This window comes from Vicugna pacos, chromosome 3, assembly GCF_048564905.1.
Source record: "Vicugna pacos chromosome 3, VicPac4, whole genome shotgun sequence".
Lineage (NCBI taxonomy): Eukaryota > Metazoa > Chordata > Mammalia > Artiodactyla > Camelidae > Vicugna > Vicugna pacos.
Window position 1 is genome coordinate 22,784,345 of NC_132989.1, and position 24,849 is coordinate 22,809,193.

General features: G+C 48.7%; 1 protein-coding gene and 1 long non-coding RNA gene across 3 annotated transcripts in view; both read right to left on the reverse strand.

The window, feature by feature from the left end:
* Positions 1-2,304: 2,304 nt before the first annotated feature.
* On the reverse strand, positions 2,305-8,511 carry LOC140685428 (uncharacterized). 2 transcript variants are annotated; one of them, XR_012067596.1, is made up of 5 exons: positions 8,436-8,511; positions 8,106-8,217; positions 7,385-7,554; positions 6,307-6,419; positions 2,305-2,450 (listed from the first exon to the last, which is right to left on the reverse strand). It is a non-coding gene; the product is annotated as an uncharacterized lncRNA (long non-coding RNA). The 2 variants fall into 2 exon arrangements; XR_012067599.1 differs by having other exon boundaries at positions 2,305-2,492.
* Positions 8,512-8,543: 32 nt separating this feature from the next.
* The window catches only part of PURA (purine rich element binding protein A), a 37,923-nt gene continuing 21,617 nt past the window's right edge, over positions 8,544-24,849 (reverse strand). Inside the window, exon 2 of the transcript XR_012067593.1 lies at positions 8,544-11,582. The gene's annotated coding sequence lies outside the window, so the exon portion shown is untranslated. The remainder of the gene's footprint in view (positions 11,583-24,849) is intronic.

Below are 24,849 nucleotides of genomic sequence, written 5' to 3' on the forward strand. Positions count from 1 at the left end.
GGTACCATCACATGTGTATTAGAATGCCTGAAAAAAAATTTTTTTTTAAAGTGATAATACCCAGTGCTGGCAGGAATGCAGAGGAGCTGCAACTCTCATACACTGCTGGTGGGAGTGGCAAAGTGGTACAGTTGGTTTGCAAAAGAGTTTAGCCATTTCACAGAAAGATAACACTTACACTTACCATGCACCCTAGCAATCCCACTTCTAAGTATTTACCCAAGTGAAGTGAAGCTTATGCTCACACACAAACCTGTTACACAAATGTTCACAGTAACTTGATTCATCATCACCAAAAGCTGGAAACAATTCAAATATCTTTCATCTGGTGAATGGGTAAACTGTGGCACATCCATGTAAGAATACTACTTAGCAATAAAAAAGAATGAACTACTGATAATACATGAAATGACCTGGAGGAACCTCAGGGGCTTTATGCTTAGTGGAAAAATTCAATCTCAAGAGTTTACATACTAGCCAGAAAGAGAAAGAAAAATACCATATGATATCATTTATATGTGGACTCTTGAAAAAAAAGACACAAACTTATTTACAAAACAGAGATAGACTCACAGACATGGAAAACAAACCTGTGGTTATGAGGGGGTGGGAGGGAATGGGGTTGGGGGAGGGATAAATTGAGAGTTCAGGATTTGTAGATACTAACTACTATATACAAAATAGATCAACAATAAGCCAAGATCCTACTGTATAGCACAGGGAATTATATCCAATACCTTGTAATGCCCTATAATGAAAAAGAATATGAAAAGGAATATATATGTCTAAGTGAATCACTATGCTGTACACCAGAAATTAACACAACATTGTAAATCGATTTCAATTAAAAAAAGTTTACATACAGTATGATTTCATTCATATAATATTCTCAAAATGGCACAACTATAGAGATGGAGAACAGATCAGTTGCCAAGGGACAGGGAGGAGACCCTGGGAGGCATGAAATGGGAGTGGGTGTGAATACAAAGAGGCAGCACTAGAGAGTTCCATGGTGATGTAACAGCTACCCATCTTGGTGGTGGTGGTAGGTACAGAAATCTACACTCGGGATTTAAGTACAGAGAACTGAACATACACCCACACACACAAACGAATGCAGGTTAAAAATTGGTGAAAACTGAAGAAAGTCTGTTGTCTGACTAAAGTAAGGTACCAATATCAGTGTCCTGGTTTGGATATTTTACTACAGCTCAGTCTAAGATGTCACCATTATGGGAAGCTGGTTAAAGGGTACATGAGACTTTTATTTTGGCAACTTCTGTGAGCCTATAGCTATTTCAAAACTAAAAGTTTAGAACTAAAACTCTAGCAGGTTGGTAAAAAACTATAAAAGGCTTTTTCTTGAAATTGGGGAAATTTGCAAATAGATGGATAGTCGGTGACATTTGGGAATTTCCTGTCAGCTCTCTTAGGTGTAATAATGTATGGTCATCACTCAGTCTTAGGTGATACATGTTGGAGTTTTAGAGGTGAAGTGTCAGTGCCTACAACTTACTTTCAAATGGTTCAGCAAATAAATACCTATGTTTAGATGTCACTTTAAAATACAGCAAAATGCAAGCAATTACTGAGTCTAGGTGGGAGGTCTATAGGTGTTCACTGTGTTATTCTTTTAACTTTGTATTTGAAAAATTTGTAATGAAAAGTTGAAAGAAAGAAAAAAGGAACAAATCGCTGATATATACAATTGCTGATGACTCTCAAAAGCTTAATGGTAAATGAAAGAAGCCTGTCTCACAAGGCTAAATATTGTAAGATTCCATTTTGGGAAATGCAAAACTATAAGGAAATCAGATCAGTGATTGCCAGTGGCTGGGGCTGGCAGCCAGGAGATCTTATTTATCTCTAAAGAGCAAGAGGGAAAATTTGCGGGGTGAGGAACATATTCTATATTACGATTATGATGGTGGGTACATGACTGTGTCGAAATTCACAGAACTGCACACTTAAAAAGGTGAATTTTAATGTGTGGAAAGTGTACCCCCTCAAAAAAAAAAAACCAGAAGAGAGTATCGTGTACAGAAGAACCATGAAAACACAAAGGACAAGAGGACAAAGATCTTACCTAAGACTTGTTTGTTGTGCTTATAATACACTTGGCAGCTAATGAGCACTGCATAAATATTAGCTAGTATGTGCAGTAAATTTTTCCCTAATAAGACCCCTGTGTTCCAGGGACCCTCCACTATGCAGGGCTATGTAGTTCAGGCAGGGCACCAAGCCACTGCTCTATGGCTGTTTGTGGAATGATGGGTGATCTGACCTTGTCTTACTCACATGGGTTTGACGTATTTCTGGCTGCATCCTCTGGGACAGTGAGGTCCTTCAGTGTCCTGTATCCTGATGCTCTCTGGCTGGAGAGAACTCTGTGGGCCATCTTAAGGACCAGCAACAGCTCCAGAAAGTTGCCCATGGCTGCTTCGACAGGACTTGTAAGACAAAACCAAATTTCCTTCTCCATGCAGCAAAGACTAGTTCATTTTAAAAAGAAAGAATTTAGAAATTCCCTTTGCAAACGTGAAATACTAAATAAACATGACATTTTGTTTTCCAACATAATAATAACTACTGTTTGCCTTTCTCAGTGCCAGATCCCTTCACAGGCACCATGTTATCCTCATAGCACAGAAGGTGATGGCTCTTGTTAGTGGCCCCATTGTACAGGTAAGACAACTGAGGCTCAGAGAAGGGAGATGACTTGCCCTTGGCCACATCCCGGGGTGCTCCGACAGCCAATCTTACACTCATCTGCTTTACACGTGGTCTTTCACAGAGCTACCCCCACCCTGCCCCTACCCAGGGGCAGCGTTAATGTTGAGTCACTGTGGGTCCAACAGCACCGTGTGGGCCATGCAACCCTCTTCCTCTGGCACAGAATGGAATGTTCTCTCTGCAGTGGGATGAGCAGTGGCATCTAGGTCAAATATGGAAGGGAAGGGGTGGGGAGGGGGTGAAAGAAGAGAAGGTCGGGGGAGAACATGCAGAAAACACCAGATGCTCTTTCTAGCTTTATAAAAACACAAGCATTAGGGAACACAGATTTTTATCACAGCCTGTTAGGAGAGAGAAGGGGGAAGGGGTAGATTAGGCTGTGGAGGAAGAAAGGGCTTCTATACAGACCTTAGAATTGGGTCTGGGGCCCAATGATAATGACAATAAAGATGGTGATGATGACAATCGTCACAGTCACTGTGTGCCTGATACTGAGCTAGGCACCCCCCACGAATTAGCTCAGGTAACTTTCTCAGAGTAACTCTTCAGACTTTAACTACTATTATTTTCATTCCCATTTTCAGATTAGGAAACTGAGGCCCAGAGAGCACATACACTGAATCATATGTTTGCATACGTAGACTCATGTAAATACATGGAATGAAGTCAGGAAGGACACACATCAATCTAATGGCAGCAGTTACCTGAGGTGGGTGTGTGGGTGTGTGTGAGGCAAAGGAGGGGAGCTTTCGCCTTTCTTTAATTGTATTGTGTAATATTTTTACAGTGGGAATGTGTATCCATCTGTGTGTGCCTTTAAAAAACAGGTGGGTGGTGCTAAAGGCTATCCAAGGATCCCAGCACTAGTTGGGAACCCGTTTCTCAGACTGCAGCTCCCAGTCCCTAACCATCAGACAGCACTGCTTTTCAAAGAAAGTCCCGTGTTCTTGCCTCTACACTCCTGATGGTGGGGAGGAAGGAGGAAACGACTTATGGGAGGCGTCGGTCCTTTGCCCCACCCACCTCCCCTGGATTTCCAGGGGGGTACTGGGCCAGTTGCGCGTCTCAGCCCTCGGGGAGCCCATTGCTGGCTATCCTGCCCCAGGACCCGCCCACTGTCACGGAGCGGACTTCGAGCCAATCAGACCGGGGTGATGCCACGCCGGGAGATGAGAGTGGCAGGAAATCAAGGTCAAGGCCCCGGACACAATGGGGCCATTGTCGGTCTTCAGTCAGTTGACTTTCAAGCAGCAGTTCCCCATCCACCCTCGCTCCTTCTCTCCATCCCCGCCTCCTGCCAGGAAGTCACCCAAACCTACTGCCTCCTTTTCAGTCTCCGCCCAAAAGAAGCCGCGTTCCGGATCCGACTCTAGAAGCCTGATCTGGGCTGCCTCACGCCTGGTCTCTTAGGTCCACCAGGTGGCGATAGAACACCACACTTCTGAGGGAGGGGAGGGAGGCCAGGGGATAGTGCTCAATTACTCGTCCGGTCCTGGGGGGAACCCAGCATTTCCTGTTTTATCCCCAAACCAAGCCCGATAATACTTTCCCTCACCCTTTATTCTGAGGCCACCGGGACCAGAAATCTCTAGGCCTCTTAGCTCAGTAAACGGCAAAATGGCCCTAGACTACCCCACTTTTCCTTGATGGAGAGGAAAACGGAGGGGAAACTTCTATACACCGCAAATCACAGCAGGTGAAACCTGACAGTCTCTCTGGTCTGGATGAATCAACTGGCTGATTGATTAGTTTTGTCAGTATATAAGTGTCATCTCTGAAAGGACTTCCCACCCCCCACCCCCTGGTCTAAATTACATTCCCCCTATTGTTCTCCCTCAGAATCGGCTGCACTTTTCCTTCTTGGCATGTATCACAACTTGTAATCGGACACATATTTGTTTTCCCCTGGGATAGATGCTCCATGAGAGCAGGCACTGGGTCCACTTTGGTTCCCCAATGCATCCGTAGTGCCAAGGACAGGATCTAGCATGTAGTAGGTGTGCAATAGATCTTTGTCAACATAATTCATGAATGAGTGCCCTATTGAGTAGGATGGGGCTATTAAACTCTCCTGAGGTTTGTGGGGACTTAAAAAGATAATGAATGAAAAACGCGGGAGCACACAGCAGACACCTAGCAAGCCCTCAATAAATACTCTGCTGCTGCTGCTGCTATGGCGGCTGGTACTGTTATTGATGGCCAGGGACAAGGCCAGGCACCGAGTCTGGCCAAGCCTCTGAAGGGAGGTCAGCCAGGTTGGGGCGGAGTTGGGGGGAGGTTTCCTCCCTTCCTGGTCCTGCTGGTAAGGAGACCAGGTCCTTGGGCCTCAAGTAGGAAGCTCTGAGGCCCTGAAAGGAAGTCACCCTCCCCCACCTCACCGTCACTACCAGATACGGTGTCCTGCCAGCCTGTGAGGTGGGATGGAGACTCCTTAGCCTGAAGCAGCCTGGTTTCTCTTCCTTTCCTCTCACTGCTTCTCTTCTTTAACTGTTGCCAATGCCAAACAACTGCTTCCCTGTGTGTGTGTGTGTGGGGGGTGCGGAGAACACCCAAGGACGAGGGTGGGGAGGGAGTGAGGTGGGGGGAAATCTCCAATGTATAAAGAGGAAAGGGGCCATTTCTCTCTCAGCCTGAAACTGGTGACATTAGATAGTGTATTTAAGACGTTTGTCCCCATACCCTGCTCTTTTCCTTAGCTCTTTTCCTAAGCCTGATGCTGTTTGCATGGTAAAAGAATGAAGCTTTAATGAAGAAATAAAAATGATTAACTGACAACAATCTGTAGCCCAGCTGACCATCTGACACCCCATTTCCAGGGCTGGGGGGCTATTGCTCCCATATCCTAGCCTGTGTCCCTCTTCTGCTGAGAGAAGGTGGGATAGGGCTGAGTAAAGGGCAGCAGTGCAGTCTTGGACTCAGGTTGGGGCTGAAATCCTGCCTTCAGCCCTTTTCAGAAACATTGGCCTTAGCAGGGGCCCCTTGAGAATGGGGATCCCTCCAGAGTCCTGTTCCTCAGGCAGGAGCTTTTGCTGCTCCCGCAGGTGGGACCTCTGTCTCCATTTCCATGCCCCTCCAGTCCATCCCTACACAGTTCCCTCAGAATCTGGAGAGGGAAAACTTGAGGCCTCCAGCTTTCTGAAGGTCTAAAAGAATCCCCAAGGACCTGGAAGCCCCACTGGGGCCTGGCCTGGTGAGAGCCGGGAAGCTGGGGCGGGGCGGGGAGGGGGGAGGCCAGCCCCCTGTGTGGAGCTCATGATCTGAGCTTCGATTAGGCTGGAATGTTCCCTGTCTGGTTCACAGCTATGTCCGTGGGGAGATACCGAGAGGGTGTCTGGTTGTCTGGGGTTCCTCGGGCTTGGAAACCCACAGGCCCTGCTGTAGGGCCTGGCTCGCCCACCCACAGCCCTCTCCTCTTGCGCTGCCCACCTCACCTTCCATTTCTCAGGAGCCCTCAAAGGGCTTCAGCTTCCCTGGGTCTTGCTCTTGTGGTCCTCTCTGCCCCACCTCCAGTCATCACTTTGTCTCACTAATTTAATTTCTACTCTTTCTTTCGGACTCCCCTCCCCATCTCACCTGGGCTGGCTGTCCCTCCACTCCTTGGAACACTCACGTTGTCTGCAGGGTACGGCCTTGTAAAGCAGTCTGCTCTCACCTGCCTGGGGACAGGGATGCTGCCATTGGTGGACCTGCATGTGGGAGGGGCTTGATGAGAATTAACCAATGAGTGGCCTTCACCCTCATTGCTTCAGGCCAAAAAGGCTTTATGCACACCTGAGGCTGCTTCTCCCTTCTCTAAATCCTGGAGTTTAGAGCCCCTTTCTCTTCTGCTCAACTCCATCCCCCTTGTCACCCACCACCTGATAAAGGCCATGGAGATGGTGCAGCAGAGGAGTTAACAGGGGCCACCTGGCAGCTGAGGGACCCACCTTTCCCAGCTGGGAAAGACCCTGACCCAGGTTTCCTCTTCTGTAAAATGGATAATTTACAGCACCTTCTTAGGGTGGCTTTAAAGACTGAATGTAATAATCCCCATAATGAGCCCCTTCGCTCCCCCGGCTACTCTGGACAAGCGGTGACTCTCTCTCCCAAAGGTTTGCAATCCCCTCTGGAGAGAGGAGGGCAGCTCTGAGTGCTGGCATGGCATCTTGTTTGCAGGAGTTCTGCACCCCTCACCTTTACCCTGTTCCCTCCCTGGGGCCACACCTTTCCACAGCATGGAAGACAGGGCTATTCTGGGATGAGGGTCCGTGGTATCCAGGGGAAGTTCTGGGCGATGAGGCACTTGACAGTGGGCTGGGATGCATGCCTGGCCAGAAAGTGATAACAAGGATCACTCCTTTGCTCAGTGCCTGCTTCTGCTTTCCAGAGCGGATCCTCAAACCTTCCTCTCCATAGAGATGACCCATGGGCAATGATACCAGCAGAAGTAGTGGCCTCTTTCTCTGTGTTCGGGGTCTCGGGGCAACCAAATCCAGCTACAAAGCTTTGTAGCCACCTGAATGTGGAGTGGGTGGCAGAGGGCAGAGTGGGAGGCTAAGAGACCCACATCCTCAGAGGCCTGGGCCACAGAGCGAAGTAGGTGTGAAAGGTACTCCCCTGGGTCCCAGGCTCTGGCCTCACTATGTGGGGCCACACAGCAAGTAGCACTCACCACATCTGTAGATTCAAAAGGAAGCAAACGCAGAGGCCACAGCTGCCTGAGGGTCTAGGCCACCTCAACCGTATGGTCTGCTGCTGGCTAACCTGTGGCAGCAGTATAAGCACTTGGCTGTCAGCTGAGGGATCCTGGCATTTTCAGGCAGGCCACCCTGGAGGTCTCTCCTGGAGAGGAAACAGAGAGAGGACAGGTGGGGGGGGGAGGGGTGGAGAGAGAGAGAGGGAGACAAAGAGGGAGAGAGAGAGGAGAGAGAGCGAGAGCGAGAGAGAGCAAGCAAGAGCGAGCACGCGAGAAAGACTCTGCGCAAGGACTGAGGCCAGTTGGTGGAGCTCGGGAGGCTGGGACACCACGGCCCCACAGCCTGAAACCCCACCCCTCCACTAGCCTGGGAACTTCAGTCAGTGGCCACAAGGGGCACTGTGGCCTCCTGCCACCCACGGGCAGCAGGGAAAGGCGCCTGGCATTCTGAGAGGAGCTAGCAGATTTCCTGGGTGTGGGGGTAAGGGATAGGGCACAGGGAGGGGCCTTTTCAGTACAGGGAGAGGCCTTTTCGAAGCTCTAGGGTCATGCTTCAGGAGGAAGAGAAGCACCATACCAGTTTCTGCTGGGTATGTGTCCCGGGCAGTCCCCTCCTACTGCCCCTGCCTGTCAGACCGGCTCCCCCTCCCCCTCCCTTCTTTACCTGCGCTCAAAAGCATCCTGTGATTCTCTTTACCGTGGTTGATAATTCTGTTTGCCAGATTGCCAAGGTGCTACTACTGGGATGGCTGGGGCTGTGCTTGTCTTCTTCGCTGTCTCCCTAGCACTTGGTACAGAGCCTCATTCATCTGGTGAATGAACGAGTTAAAGAATAAATTTCTTCGTCAGATACCATGAGCTTTGTAAGGGCAGGAACCGCTTCATTTATTTTTGTATCCCTGACCCCTGGCACAGTGCCTGGCACAAAGCAGGTGCCCACTAAATAGTGTGGGATGGGAGACTCACTGGGATTAGAGGTGAGCCAAGAGGAGCCTTTGCAGATGTGATAATGTCTATCCCTTCCCACCTGTTAGGCAGTGAGGACATGGCCTTCTCCTCTGGGTGGCTCTCCTGGGAACAGAGGGCTCCGCAGCAGAGCTGAGAAGGGTGGAAGTGTCATGCTGACTCTAGAAGAGGATGAGAGTTGAGGCTTCGGGTGGGTTGAGCTGGGGGTGCTCTTTGGGCAGGTAGCTGCCTTTGGGTGAACAGGGAAACTGTGGGAGCCACACCTGGTAAGCACTTATCTCTAGGAAAGCGCAAAGAAGACCCAGGGTGGCAGCAGGGGAGGTGTCTGGGCCAGAGCCCGAGGCTGCAGTGGTACAGGCTGTTCACCTGACCCCATCTCCAAAGCCTCCTGAGGTTGGGGGCTGGGGCTAGGGGCTCCCACAGGTGCCACTCTGCATGTGAGGCTCTAGACATCAGGTCATTCCTTACCTTCAGAGAGCCAGGAAGTCTCAGACACACAGGGAACTGACAGACCGAGGGAGCAGGGGTGGGATCTTGCACTGGGCTTGGGGTGGATCCCCTGCCCAGTGAGCAGAGCCTTAGCGCTGTGTCCTGCGGAGTGAGGGTCCCTCAGGGCTGCAGAATAGCCCAGGCTCTCTGACCATAGGTTGATTTCTGGGCCCATCTTTCATGTCCAGATGAACTGAGGAGGAGGTAGAGAGTCTCCTGGGACCCAGGTCCCAGGTACTAAACAGACATAAAGTCCAGAGTTTGCAGCCCAACCCCGTATCTCAGAAAGCAATTAAGCCATGTAGTGTTGGCTCCTCTTAGCCAACAAACCGGTCTTATCTTAGGGATTCCTGACTCCTGATGGGCAGAGAAATGCACTCATTTAGGATCCCCTCCCCCAGGAGTCTATCTGAGCATCTATCTGACCAGCGTGGATGGACCAGAAAACAACCCGACGCAGATGTCAGCCCTGGCGCTCCTGCTGTGAAATCCTGTGCTAAATGTTAGGATTTGAAACTACAGGTGATGTGCAGCTTGAGACATAATTTAACCTTTAATTCTTGCTTTGAGGGTTGCAAAAACGCCCAAACCTAACCAAATCAAAACAAAATAAAATGTGAATTCTTGACTACCAGCAAGTAAAGAGGTACCATTTCAAAAACTCCCTTTGAAACGAAGCATAAACTTGACTTCCTTTTATTCAAGGGTAGAAATATTTACCCAGAATGGATGCTGGCTAGTGTGGGTGGGGGGCACAAAGAGGATTTAAACACACACACACAGGCACACACTTTTATCTCTAATTCTGTCAGGCCTGACATGTTTTGATAAAGGCGGACTTGGGTTAAAAAAAAAAAAAACGGACTCTTTTTCTACCGAAACAGCATCTCATCAAGTGGAAAGATCCTCAGCAGTGCCAAAGCCCGGGGGCTGGTCTCTGTTCTGAGCCGTCGGAGTCTCGGGCTGCAGCCTCACCACGAGCTGACCCAGAGGGGAGCTGACATACCAATTGTAAACCCCTTTTTTCGTTTTGTTTTCCTAAAGCCGAATGTGGCCCCATCGGGAGGTGACCGCAGCCCGGGTGTTGTGACCGTAGAGGAGGGTTCGGGTCCGAGCGGGTAAAGGCCCGTTCCAATAGGTGCGGCGCGGGTGCACCCGACCAGTCTCGAGCGGGGTCTATCCCCGGCACCGGCACCGGCACCCGCGCCGGGCCCGACCGGAGCCCCAGGGCTCTGAGACCTGCCTGCGCGCCGCCCGCGGCCGCTTCCTAGGGGTGGGGAGAAGGCGGGGGACTGAGTTGCATCCTCCCTCGCCCCCTCCTTAAATTCTAGCGTCCTCCATTTGCTGCGCCCGGGGTGCGGCCTGTTTAATCGCCGGCCCCCAAATCGGGGCGGCCTCGAGAGTAGAGCCGGGGCTGCCAAGAGGACGGCGGAGGGGCAGTAAGGGAGCGCGGCGAGTCCGCCAGGCAGTGCCCTGGGCGCGCGGAGCTAGGCGCGCTGGCGGCCTGGCCACCTGTGCAGGCGCGCGGCGTCTGCACTCTCGCCCCGGCCAGGGGCGCCCATAGCTACCGAGCCGGCCCGAGGGCGGGGCTGGAAGTAGCGGCCCGGCTGGGCTGCGGCGGCGGCGGCGGGCAGCCAAAGCGGTTCTGGCGGGCGCGTCTTTCCTGGCCGGGCCTCTCCGGAGCGCAGCGCCGGCGCGCCGGACGTCCTGAGAGCCGGCGGGCACCCTATTCGCCCCCTGGCGGCGCCGGGGACACGCCGGGCGCCGCCGCCGCGGCGGAATGAGCTGTCCACAGCAGCACTGGGCGCCGCCCGAAGTCACGCAAGAATCTGTCCCAGGGTTGCGAACCGGGAGGCAGGCCGCCTTTGGGAAGAATGGTGGGGCGGTGGAAAGAGACAACTATGAGGTTTGGGGGTTTTCCCGGGATGCACGTCCTCCATTTACCGCGTGGGCTTCTCCACCAGCGTGATGACTGACACCCAGGGACTTCACCCCTGACTGGTCCTACCTCCCTTCCATCTCTCTGAAAATAAAATCCTCTCTCTTATTCTCATCCATTCTGGGAAATCGCCTCTTCCCTCCTCCTGCAGTGATCTGACAATTCGAGGCCCAGCCATTCCGGGACCTGCCACTCCCTGGACCTTGCACAGGTATGGAGTTCTGAGGCAGCGCTAGGAGGTTAGCAGGAGATCAGCATTCAGTGTGATCCTAGGTGCCCATTGGGAGCCTAGTACTGCCCTAGGCTTTGTAGGAGGCAAAAATCCTTGCCCTCTAGACGCTTCCAATTTCAGAAGACAAACATTCAGGAGACAACTGGCACAGCAATGACCTGGCAGCAGGAGCTTCAGGGGAGGGCATGGTGGGGATGGGCTGGAGTGTGAACACTGGAGCCGTTAGAACTTGCCTAGTGGCCAGTTTGGATTTGGAAGGGGAGAGGGAGAGAGAGGAGGTGGGAGAAGAGAAACGGAGAGGGAGAGAGAAGATATTCCTGGTCCAGTCTGGAGTGGAGTGGAGGGCTGGTGTGGGAGAGCCAGAGGGGCCAATCCCAGAGGCTCTGTACGAGTTGGCTTCTGCAGTAGGAGAGACAGAGGGAGACGGAAGTGCTGGAAGCTGGATGCCCCTCTGGGAAGCAGCAGCAGAGCCTGCTCTGAGGTGCTGGCTGCAGCAGGCTGCCACTTGGAGAGTTCTGAGGGGCTTCTTCAAGAGGCTGGGTCATACACTACAAAAAACAAAACAGAACGAAAACCTTGGGTCACACTCAGGTTTTTGTCAGAAAGGAGGAAGCCCAGGTTATGGAAGGAGAGGGAGAAGCTTGGCCTAGGTTCAAAGGTGAAAAGATTAAAAAGAGTGAGGCAGGAAGGGGCAGGTTAAATAGCGCTGGGAACAAGAAGGAAGCACCAGGCGGCTTCCTGGAAAAGAGGAAGCCAAAGGGTAGAGCCTCTCTGAGGGGCCAGCAGGGGGCGCAGGGGCCTCAGAACCTAAGACCCACCAGAGTTGGCTGTAGTTGACAGTCTGGCTGTTGTCAGTTTCTGCCCCATTTCACATTCCATTTTCCTTACTGAAGTCATCTCAGGCAACTGGGGAGACCCATTCCTACCCAGCCTCGGGCTTTGTACAGAAAATGTGGCAAACTCAGAATGAAACTTCTAAACCTCATTGTGCCCTCCTGCCCAAATTTTTTCAGGTCTTAGAGGGGCTGGTATCTTGCCTCAGTCTTTGACTTAGAAAAACCATCTTTCTAGTACCTGGAGACAGACCATTGGGTCTTGTCTCAGTAGCAGGTCTTCCCACTTGGCCTTAGCATCCAGAAAGGCCTATCCATGCTTGGGGTTGGGCTACTTCATGGTAACCTCTCAACTCAACTCTGGGGGCAGGCTCTGATGGGGTCCTGGGGTCAAGCCTGGCAGACAGAGACTGAAGAACCCACATACCGGGCACTGGCTATGCTGACATTTCCACAGGGAGGACAGAGGCTGCCCAGATGATGAGCTGGGAGTGTTAGGGGCAGGCTGTCCAGAGTCGCCAACCACAAAGAGGGCTCTGGCAGCAAGCATGTTAGGCACATGACCTCATCTGCTCCTCACAGTAGCTCAGGGCCCCATTATCCCTACTCTTTGACTGGTTCCAGTTCCCAATCCTAGCCAGGCACAAGGGGTTGAAGTCTGTTGGCTAAGCTGATATAGAGGACACAGTCCAGTCTTGGCGTCACTCACTGTGTGGTGGCTTAGTAAATATTAATTAACTCTGAGGACAAGCTGCACTTTGACTCACCTCTGGCTAATTAAATATACCTGTCATGTAAATCAGCAGAGGAGACAGAGAGACATTAGGCTATACTGAAAAGAAATTAGGCTGAGGGACAGTAGGACTGTTGGCCTTCAGGTAGAAATAGACCTTGGCCTGCTCTGGTTCTCTGTGTGTTCTTTGAAGTGCGGGCCAGAGTGGTGGGGATGAGGAATAACCCATCTCTCGGAGAAAGCCTCTCTCCCAACGTTCTGGAGAACTGGGAGGAGGGAGGCAGCGTTCACATAGGCACTGGGCCCCACATGCCCACAAAGACACGAGTGTTCTCTAAGGAACAGGACAGAATTGCTTGGCCTCCCCGGTCCCCTCTCCTCCATCCTCATCCCTGAGGTGTCATGTCCCAATGGTCCTGGGTCAGCAGAAGGAGACCTGGGGCCCAGGAAAGACATGCTGTGAAAGCCCCTTCCAGCAGCGCCTAGCAGTTTCAGACGTGGGGCTGGCAGATGTCTCATAGGGCTCTGCTTCCTTCTGCTTCTTCCTGAAGAAGATGACCCATGGCAACCTCCCAGGCCCTCTGGAGGCCCAGCTCCCCCTCTGACCAACAGGGAGACCAAGGGCAGGACATTTAACTTCACCAGGGCTGGCCTCTACTCTGTCAAATAGAGAAATCATAATGCTAGCCTCACAGTGGGGCTGTGCACAAAGTAAGGGCTCAGGAAGTGGTAACTCTTCAATGATGATGGTCATGATGATGATGACGATGTCTATATCTAGTTCATTACAACCAACTGTATCCCCAATAATACTGCGCTGCCTTGAGACACAGTTGGAGTAGCTATTGTGTTTGAGCACTAACCTGTTACTTTGAAAGTGGCTATTTTCTACATGCAAAAAGAGAGAACATCATCTCAAAATGATGTCCTGAAGTTAACATGTAAGAAGAAAATGAAATAAGGCAAGGGCAAGGGCAGAGTGAGTGTATGAGTTGCTGAGAATGGATGTGGCAGTGTGGCAGATGCCTGTGTCCCTTCCTCTCCCATCCAAGTTCCTCCTGCAGCCACCTGGGAACCCTCACCCCTCCTTTTTCCCTGGAAGAGTGTTTTGAGCATGGATCAGAAGAATAAGGCCAACTGTCAGGGACTGTCTCCTAGGGGAAGCCACACGGGTCACCACGGTGGGCCACAGGAGCCCTGCAGAGTCCTCTAGAGCTGCCAAGCCAGCACAAGACAAACATTCACATTCAGCACATTGGAACAGATCAAATGTGGTTCTCAAAAAGCTCAGACTTGCAAGGTTTGGAGAAGGCCCAGGTTTGGCTCCTTTTAACTCCCAAATTCTTGTGGGATGCTGCAATTACTTGTGACAATCCCTCTCCTTGCCTGGGACTTTGATTTCAGATTTAGACATGTAAAACTGGGTGGCTGGCTGGGCCTTGAGCAACTTGGAGGGTGTGGTAGGAGGTGGCCAGGGAAAATTCTTCGCAGCATATTGTGTTTGGAAGCGAGGTCTTGAGGAATCAGACGCTGTAGCTCTGTGTGTGTTACCAGAACTTTTCAGCCACTGTGGCAGATTTCCTGTCCCTGAAATTGGTTCACTATGCTGGAGTGCCTTATTCTGTCCTTTGAAACGCAAATGTCTAGGAATCATTTTCTGTAATAGTCTTATGTTAGAGTTATTTTCCAATCACTGTAACAAATTCTGCAGTCCTTACCCTGAAATCTTATCCCTTGGATAAGCAGCAGGTGAGGATTTGTCAAGGCCACAGGGAATATTTTAGTGGTAACTTGTGCTGACCTGGCCCCAAGGTGCCTGGAATCAGGAGGAGGTGATGCAGAAACAAGAGAGGAACATGGCTGGGTAAAGAGTGTCTGGATGTTGGGATTCTGTGGCCTTTCTGGATACCTAGGTGTACATGCAAATGCTTTGGGCAAACTGCCTATGTCTTTGTATTGACACTGTACCTGGCCTTAAAGCACGTTCAGCTATTCTGGGGGGTAAGGTGGGGACCTGGACCTTGGATCAGGCTCCTGTTTTCTTACTTCTTGGCTGCCACCTGGTCTGAGAGCCTACACAACTTCAGTTCTGGCTCTTTGGACTTTTGTACTGGCAGCAAAACAGCTGGATACTGCTGTCCCTGAAAGAGACTTGAGGAGTCTGCCAGATCTAACAACCTGCCTCTTGAGGCTGGTGCACATAACAGAAGTCAGGAATCAAAAATGGCTGGGAGGGGGTGGGGGTATAGCTCAGTGCTATGTATGCACAAGGTCCTGTATTCAATCCTCAGTACCTCCATCAACCAAAGGAAAAAAAAAAAAAGGCTGGGAATTCCTAGACACTGTAAAGTTGAAGGTGATGAGCAGAGTCATAGGCTGGTACCTGCTGGTAGATCTCGGGTAAGACGTTCTTGCTTTTATTGCAGGCAGTTGCCATAGAATCACTAACACTGCTATTCCCTCGAATACCTGTGAGTTCTTTTTCAACATATCATCTTGTCTGGATGAAGCTTAGAAATTACATGGAACAATGTGAAAAGAGAGAAGGTCAGAATGAGGGGGTGTCTTTCAGACCAACCAGATTCTCAGGGAAACCTGGACTAAAGAAAACATTAAGCTGTCCTACTCTAGATTTGAAATATTGGAATTCCTGAGGGAGCAAGATGAGAAGGGAGATTCCAGGGATGGAATATAAAGGGAAGGGACAAAAAAGATGGGACAATTTCCTTGGAGTTCTTTTGCATCTTATAAAGATAAAGCTCAGAGTTCCTGAGCAAAAGCAAATACTCAACTGTTTCGTCCATCTGAGTGGGAAGAAGGAATGAGTAAGCTAGAATCACAGGACACTGCAACACAAGGCCTGATGGCTCAGGGAACCAGCCAGTGGACACTGAGGGACTGAAAGAGTCAAGAGAAGAGAGAATGTCTCTCCTAGAGGCCCTTAAGAACATAGCTAAGACATTCTATTTCTGAATAAGAAGACTCAATATTATAAAGATATCAACTCTCTCCCAACTTAATTTATATAGTAAATAAAATCACAACCAAAATCCTAATAGGCCTTGTTAAATGAAACTTGACAAGCTGATTGAAAAGTACATTTGGAAAGAAAAAATACGTTAAGAAAAACAAAACAATTTGGGGGGGGGAAATGAAGGAGAAAAATACACTGTATCAAAATATACTCAAAAGCTACTATTAAAATGGTGTACTGGTACAAGGAATACAAAAAAGTTCAATGCAACAGAATAGAGAATCCAGAAACAGTCACATGTATTTATGAGAGTCTTGAATATGAGAAGTAGTATTTCAAGTCACTGGGGAGAGAATGGCCTATAGAATAAATAATTCTGGGCAGCATGTGAATCAGCAAAAACAAAACAAACAAAACAAAGTTAGATCCCTAACTCACACCATATATGAAATAAATTTCAGATGAATTAAAGAGCTAACATAGAAACATAACTACAAAAGAAATATAAGAAAGTATGGGAGAATATGTTTATTATCTGAGGATGGGGAAACCTTATTTAAACACCATAAAATACAAAGCCATAAAGGAGAGGACAGATACATTTGGTCAAAATTAAAAGCCTCTGTACAATTCAAGGAACCATTATAAGGCTAAAAGGACTGGTCGGCCTGGACTGACAGGTGTCTGGTTCTGTCTGGGAGTAGACTGCGAGGCCAGATGGCCTTGAAGGCCTTTCTTTTCCCTCACAATTCCTTTGTAGAAGTCACGGTTCAGGAGGAAGCAATGAAACACCAGAGGGTGGCTACTCCCCATTGTCCAACATCTCCAGAGCCCTACAATCAAGAGATAACTCAAGTCATCGTTATTCAGAGCTAGCTCAAAACAAGCAGGTTAAGTGGAGCAGGGTACAGGAGATGAGACCATGAAGAAGGATGGAAGTAGAAACAGTTTTGCTGGCCCTGGGTGAGGAGAAGGAGGACAGGCTGACTGTCAGACATCATGGTCTCCAGTTCATAGGCCCATCTTTCACAGAGTGGATGCGGTTCAGGCAGCTCCTCCCAAGACCTCATTTTCCCAGCAGAGAGAGCCTTTCGGAAGAGCATGCAGAGAAAATGCTGTCCTGTGAGGGCTTTAATACCTCCATGAGACCCCTCAGCTCTGTGGGGATCAGGGCAGTCCAGGGATGATGGCCTCTGCCCAGACCCCGAGTGGCAGTGACGATGGATGTGCCTGTATTTTGGGGTGGGCTGGGTGGCCTTGTCTGAGGCTTACGTCCTATAGACTTGTCTCTGTTTCATGTCTGGAGAACACTGCGACTCAAGGCCCTCAAAGCAAAATGAAACTTGTCTCATGGAGCTTTTGTCAGCCAGTTCACCCTACAGGAAGCAGGCTCTGCTCTTGAGGGAGTCCAGGGAACCACTGCTCAGCTACTCTCAGCCCATACTTCGTACTTGTGAGCCGACTCTGAGCTCAGAGTGTGCCTGCCTGATTCGAGTAGGACAGCCAAGTCTTAGGAAACCTCTGCCATATTCTGATGCCATCCACTCATCTGAGTTGAGCACATGGACCTGGGGTTTGAGAGGAGGGACAAATTCTCAGCAGGGAGATAGGTGCCATTTTATAACATGAGAAGCTGCAACAAGGAAGGATGGGTATTGAGAAAACCAGGAGACAGCACCAGGACTGGCCAGAAGTGGGGCAGAGACTCAAAGATGGAGTCATATTCCAAGAAGCATCAAACATTCTCACAGGCCCCGAGTTGGCTTTCAGAGCAATTTTTCAGGATTTTTAGGGTGAGGGGTCAGAAGTAAAATAAGCACAGCTAAGGAGAAGACCAAGGCACCCGATCCCTCATGAAAGGACACCACAGGGGTGAGGAGGAGTCACTAGCCTCAGGGAAGTTAAAAAATGGACTATGAAACTCAGATTTAATGTCTCCGAAAGGGAAGGAAACACTCCATATCCATGTAAAAACTGTGGCTGAGTACCAACCATAAACCAAGTATCCAAATGAGGGCAACATAAGGAGACCCCTGCACCCCTCACCCACCATTACTACTACCAGCACGCACCCAGCACCGTCACCCAGGCGTGCCTCCCACCTCCGAGATGACACAAGTCCAGTCCTCCCATCTGGCACAAAATACAGCAGTTTAGAGTGTGTTATGATATTGCAACAAAAATTCAGGGAAAATAGGAGATATTTAGCTAGCTCAAAATCTCCAACTTCCCAGTGGACAGAGGAGGCTCCAACCAGTCAACCCAGGTCCAATAAGGAGAACAGGTGTCTTTCCTTGAAGCCTAAGCAAGCCCTCTTCCAGGCCCTTCTCATTAACAGTCATGCTGATCAGCCAGGCTGAAGGATGCAGACTCTTAGAGACCCCCTAGGGGAGGGTTCTGTTTCTACTTTCAGATCAGGACCAGTGATTCTGAACCTATTTGGGCTGTGACTTCCTTTGAGAGTTTTGAAGAAAACCATGGAACCTCTTCTCAGGAAAAGGTACTTTGCACATACAGGTATAATCTTATGTAAAATATCAGTAGCTTTACAGACCCCCCAAAAGCCCCAGCTTAAGAATTTCTGCCAAAGGCAAATCTCTCCTTTTGTTATGCAAGAGCTGTTTCCCAGGGCTGATTAACTGCTATCTTAGATGTCCAACAGGTGAATTAATATTCAGCACTGACCTCTTGTCATCCCACACCCTCAGCAGATGGCAGATTCTCTGCTGTTGCCTACGGCCAGAAGGAAGCAGAGCCCCTAGACTGAGACTTCCTTTTGTTTTTCAAAAGAGCAGTCTCCTCTACCATCTCCAGAAAACCTCAGACACTCCAGGCCTGGCCCAGAGATACTAAGTGACAAACCAAAAATAAATTGGGTCCAGTATACAACTAGGCCTGTGAAGAGAGCATCACAGACTGGAGCCTCCTTGGGCTAGCTGTGGAAAGGTATGACAGCAGGACCAAAGCTGAAATGGGAAGGGGTCAGAATGGGCTCCCCTCCCTTCCACTAAATGCAGACTAGCTGATCATAAGGCATCTGCTCTTTTCATGGTTTCTCTGCCTGGAATGAAGGGGCAGTTGGAGGCAGCGCTCCTATCAACTACTCAAGTTCCGCATTTGTCTCCCTTTTTATCAATGGTACAAGAGCGAGGATAATGATGATGATAGCATTTATCAAACACTTCTCTGTGCTACAAGCCATTCACATAAAGTATTTCATTTAATCTTCCCAACAATCAAATGAAGTGGGCACTCTCATCCCATTTACAGATGAGAAAACTGAGACCAGTAAAAGTTAGGTAGAGCTGCTGAAGGCCGCAAAGTTAGTGAGGGACAGAGTCTGGATTCGCACCAAAGCCTGACTTCAAACCTAACACTTAACCTCCCCTTCCAAGCTCCTTCCCCAAAGGCTAGAACTCAGACCAAGACCTTGGAAATCCTCCAGAGTGATGGTCTGGTCTCCAAGCCCTCACTTCCCCTTCTCTGTCCTCTGCCCACCATGCCACAGTCTGGTTCTCATCAAGGGCTCACTTCATAGAGAGTTGGTTGGAAATCCTCAAACTCTATCTCCTGTCTCTGTATGACTTTGCTATTTGAGTCCATATTCCATAGTCCTAAATTTACCCTGGAGCCTAAATTTATTTTAAACTCAGCTGAGCACAGGAGCCTCATTTCCTCCTCAGGTTAAGAATGAAGGAAGGAGGTTCTTTTTCACTTCTTCCCTGGAAAGTTGTTGCGGGGAGGGGGTTTGGTTGTCACTACTCCCATTTTAAAGACTGGGGGGTAGAGCAAGGGACAGAGAGCAGAAGAGCCAGGATTTGGTGAAATGTCACCAGTAATGTTAGTGTGCTACACAGGCCATACTTCTCTCAACACCTCCTGCCCCTCAGCATTTGGAAACAGGGTGTATCACCCCTTGGATAGCTAGTCTCCTCCTTTCCCTCAACTAGTGGATTCCAGGAAGAGTGAGTTCCCAGCTCATCAAGGGAAAAGTCCAGAAGAAGCCTGCCCATCATTTGCTTAGTGGCCAAGGGGTCCCCCAAGTGCATGACAATTGACTGGAGCCCAATCAACAGTGCTTTGGGAGACAGTTGTGGGCAGAGTGGGCATTAAGCTACCTGTTGAGTCCAGGGTTACTGCCCTTTCCCCAGAACCTCATCTGGAGATGAAACATCTAGGCAGAGGGGATGCTGAGATCCATACAGAGATGGGAGGTACAAGAAGCTAAATGGGTTGGCAGCAGGCAGAAAAAAATCATCTTATATTCAGGGTCCTTGTCCTATGCCACCTGTGGACCCAAGGTGAGATAAAACAGGATGACAATACTTGCATTCAGTGTGGATAAGGAAGTCAGCCCTGGAGGCACAGGAACTCCCAGAGTTGCTAAAGTCTAGCCACTTAGCTAAGAGATGTTTATTGAGTACCTGCTGTGTGCCAGACTTGTCTGGGTCCTGGGGATGCCTTAGTCCTGCCCGCATAGTGTTAACCCATTGACAGAAAAGGATAGAAAAGACAGTTCTGGACAGTGTTAAGCACTGGGAAGAAAACTGAAACAGAGAAGTGAAGGAGAGTGATTAGAAGGAGGCCTCCTTGAAACGGGAACGTGAAAGCTGAGGCCTGATTATGAAAAAGGGCTAGTGTGTGAGGATTTATAGGGAAGTATGTTCCGGGCAGAGGGAAGAGCAAAGCCAAAGACCCTTAGGTAGCAATGTGCTCCATGCAGTCAAGATTCAGGAATATGACCAGTATGGCTTAAGAGAGATGAACAAGGAGGTGAAAGGAAGGAGGGAAAACTGGGGAATTAGGTGGGGCCAGATCATAAGGGCCTTGTAACCATATTTATAAGTTAGCTGCTGTGTAGAGAATGGATTGCAGGGGCCAAGAATGGCTAGAAGCAGACCAGTGAGGAGGCTGTTAAGTGAGAAAAGGAGTGACCATATAATTTGTCATTCAAACCAGGATACTTGTGCAAGTGAACGGGGCGGGGGGGGGGGTGTGTGCCACAAACAATTAATCAGGGACAACACGCATAAACAGGACTTGCCATTGACAAAGCAATATGCCCCAGTCATGACTGTCACAGAAAGTTCAGCAGTTTTTAGCAGTTCTGCTCTGACACAGAGCTCCCAGCTCCAGGAGAAGGAATTGCTTTTCTCTTTGCCCAGGCATTGGCCTGGTGCCTCATGCCAGAGCAATTGGTTTCTGAATAGAGGCCACAGGCTACAGTTGCAGCACATACACAGAACAGCAAGCCCTTTCCTCTGTGCTCTCTGGTTCAAGGACTACCCATTCTCATTGACAGGACACAGGTGAAAGAACCAGCAGGGAGCATGTGGCCACCCCTTCTCAAGGTGGTATGGAAAGGGTGGAAGCCAGAGAGGCATGGACAAGATCTAAGTTCCAGAGCAGGGATTCTTGACTCAGGCTTCAGGCAGTCAGTGAAGCAGCCAAAAGGGCCCCAAGCTTTCCTCAGATTCTTAAACCTGAAACTCCGAAAGAGTTCACACACTTCACACGTCAATGTGCAGCAGAGTCAGCTGGAGGCTTGTTACAGCAGGGGTTGCTGGGCCCCTGCAGGTTCTGACTCAGTTCAGTCTGTAGTAAGGACCAAGAGTTTACATTTCTAACAATTTCCAAGGGGATGCCAATGCTCTTGGTCCAGAGACCACAGCCTGAGAATCACGGCTTTAGGGGATATCAAAAAACATGAGGGATTATGATCTTCCCTTTTCAGACAAGAGTTCTAGCAGATACCACAGCCCTCAAAACCACCCTTAAGTCCCAAGGAACTTCATATTTTATTTTTGGAAGAAGCCCCTGGAGAGTGACTCTAGACCTCCCCTTGGACGTCAGGAAGCACCTGGGAAATAGCATTCTAGAGGATGCAGGAAAGTGCCTTCAGAAACATGAAAGCCCAAGCAAAACTCTGACCTGGAAACCACAGAGCTGGCCCTGACCAATCCAATTATAGGGCCAATGGCTGGTGAATAGTGAGGTTTTGGGAATCTGGGCAGATCCAGATCCTCTCCTAGAAACTGTCCCTGATCCTTTTTGAGCCTGTATCTGAAGCCAAATGGACCTAGACAGAAGAGAAGGAAGGAAGGAAGGAAGGAAGGAAGGAAGGAAGGAAGGAAGGAAGGAAGGAAGGAAGGAAGGAAGGAAGGAAGGAAGGAATGCCGTAAGGAAGACAGGCTGTCTGCTGAGGGGTACAATCTGGGAATAAGAAAGGAATCGACGACGCCACTAAACAGAATTGAAGAGCTCATTCACGGAGCTCTTTGACCAGGTCACTGTGGTGAGGATGGGAAGAGGCAGGAACAGTACTCAGTGCCGTACTTACTTTAAGCAAGAGCAGTGGAGAGAGGCTTGGAAGGGCCATTTGCCAGCTTTCCTCAAACCTGCTCTGAGTAAGTCATTCCTCCATGAAAGGGGAGGGGGAAATGAAGATGTGAATTCATTCATGAATCAACCTTCAGAATAGGAAGTGTGGCTTTTGTGCTATACAGAAAAATCTTCCTTTGCTTCAGGGAACACTGGCCTTGCCATCCAGCTAAACAGATCCTGAGGCGAGGCACCATCGGTCCAAATTAGGGAGACCCTACAAATTAGGGGAAGAGGAGGGAGGACCTCATGAGGAAGACAACACACTAGAGTGACTGAGACCAAGGGCATGCTTTGGCATCAGCTTGCCAGGACTCATGACCTGAATTCTGACTGTGTGACCATGGGCATGTTACTTAATCTCTCTGTGTCTTTAGTTTCCTCTTCTGTAGAATAGGGATAATAACAGTGTCTATTTTATAAGGTTGTAGTAAGATTTAATGAAATAACCTAGATAAAACACTTAGCTTGCATATATTAAGCACTCAACATTAGTTTAAAAAAAATGGTGGGCTTGGAAAAATTTAGGATGTTGGCAGTACAGACCCAACCTTGGTGTCACTGCCAGAGACCAAAAGAAAAAGCCGAGCTAGGCTGGAGCTGCTGCTGCCAATCTCCCAAGGAGGCTGACAGAGAAACTTCTGCTCCCTGGGGAAGGTCTGAGCTGTGAGCTGGGCATGCAGGGAGAATCTGGATTCCTAGGATGGCGGGGTTAACTGAACAACCCTGCTGGCTGTAAGGTGGGGATATCCTGCTCTTTTAAACACTGCAACATTCAGGGAGTCTGTTTTGTGACATTTTCTCACTGCCAACCTAAGTGCCAAATGGCCTGATTTGAACAAATCAAAATGAATGAAAATCAACGTTGGTAGGAAAACTGGAACAACGTTATTGGAAATACTCTGGATATTTGCGAAATTAAGGTAGAATCCCATCTTCAGAGAATAAAAAGTGGCTCCTCCTCAAGTCCGAGAAGTGTGGGGGATACTGCTGAAGTGAAAACAGTAGTGATGCGTGCTGGCCCTGAGGTTAGCTAGCAAACACTGAAAAAGAGATTTCTCTTTCCTCTGATCCTGAATGAGCAGAATCTCTTCCAAAATCCAGTACCCCAAATCAAAAAAGTCCTGTCTGCTAAGAAAGAAATTGTTACTGGCACTAGGAACAAAGAGATTTCTAAAAACCATGCAAAAGAGCCAAAGTAAATGACATGCCACATGGTTAAATAAAAGTTAACATCCATTGGAGGTGGGGGTAGGAAGAGATTGCCAATCGTATCAGTTTAAAAAAGAAAGTGCTAAATAAAAATGATAATAGATCTGTTGACCATGCTGGGCCCCTTTCTTGAAGGGCTCTTATGGGCCTTTAAATTTTGCCCTGTATGTAGTTCAGACCTACTCCAAGTCTGGGATGTTTCCCCTGGAGGCCTGCAGTAGACCCTCACCTCCAGCTCTCCAAAATGACCACAGGTCATATTTAATCATAGCCCCATTTGGAATCTTTAAAAGAGTAAGGCCACAGGACAGTTAGGAAGGGGCCCAGCTTCTGGCTTTTCATTCTCTTATACTTATTACAGATCATGGCTAGAGTTTCTACCACAACCTCCTGTACTAGAGAGCCCTCTTCTTGGACAGGGACCCAGAGATTGTCTGATCCCACCTTGAGGAGAGAGAAGAATCTGGTCTCCTCTTCAGAAAGTACCCACTTGCCCTCTGTGTGCCACCCAAATCAGAAGCACTGCCGTACTTAGGGAAAACCACAGTTTCTTAGTACCCGCCACCTCCACCCTTCACTACTACCTACGCGGAACAGAGGCACCGTCAGCTTTAACTTTTCATATAGCAAAGTTTCTGTATTATTTTTACCGGAGTTGGTGGCCATCAGATGGGGGAGCTAGTTCAACAGCTAGCTAGCTATGGCTAGCTGTAGTCCAACAGATGGTTTCTCTACAAAGGAGGGCCATTTTAGCAAGAAAAAACCAAAACAGCAGCAACAACGACAACAACAACAACACTTTCTTGGGATTTACTCAGGGAAGCCTGTGCTACTATGAACTTGAGATATTTCTATGCTATGCATCCATAAAAAGAATATAACCACTGTCATATACATTTAAATAACAATGACAATTTTTTCACAGTGTGGTTTTTGCAGGAAAAAGGTTCCTGCAACTACTTGTTCCAAGCCTTCTCGTACCCAGCCTGAAAGTAAGTGAAAGCATCAGAAGAGATAACATGAGGAGAAAGCACACATAAAACTTCCAACTCCATTTCTAAAGGTTGAGGAAAATATCATACACCTGAAGCCTCTACTAGTTTTTTGCGTTAGAGGCAAAACTGGGATGGTTCTTTTTGGTCAGATAATCTCATCTTCTAAGAGACGATCCCGCTAAAACTATGCTGAAGGATCACGCCTGTGCCACATTTTTATTGGTAACTTCATTCACTGTCTACCACCGCACTCACTAGAAATGGAGTATTGAAAGGATGTTATTTTCAAGCACAACCTCTATTTTCTGCAGAGGATTCTCTTCATCTTTTGTCATGTACTCTTTTGTAACCCTTCCACTACTCAAAATCAACTTCAAATTTAAAACAACACAAAACAAAAAGCCCTCCATGGAAAAGGGGCATGATCAATGGGGAAAGTGTCCCTTTCTCTTTAATTGTCATGGCTTGGTTAACCATCACACCACCACAGAATTTTAAAAACTGACTCAGGAAGCAAGATAGGGAAGCCATTCACATAAAAACTTTAAAACTAAATAAATTTAATAGAAAATAGAGTTTTCCAGTGTGAGAGAGCACACTTAGTGCTTGTAGCCAATTAATGATCAGGCAAGTATACTTGCTACAAAATCCTGAAAATGGTTTCTATCAGAAAAAAATTCCCAAGAG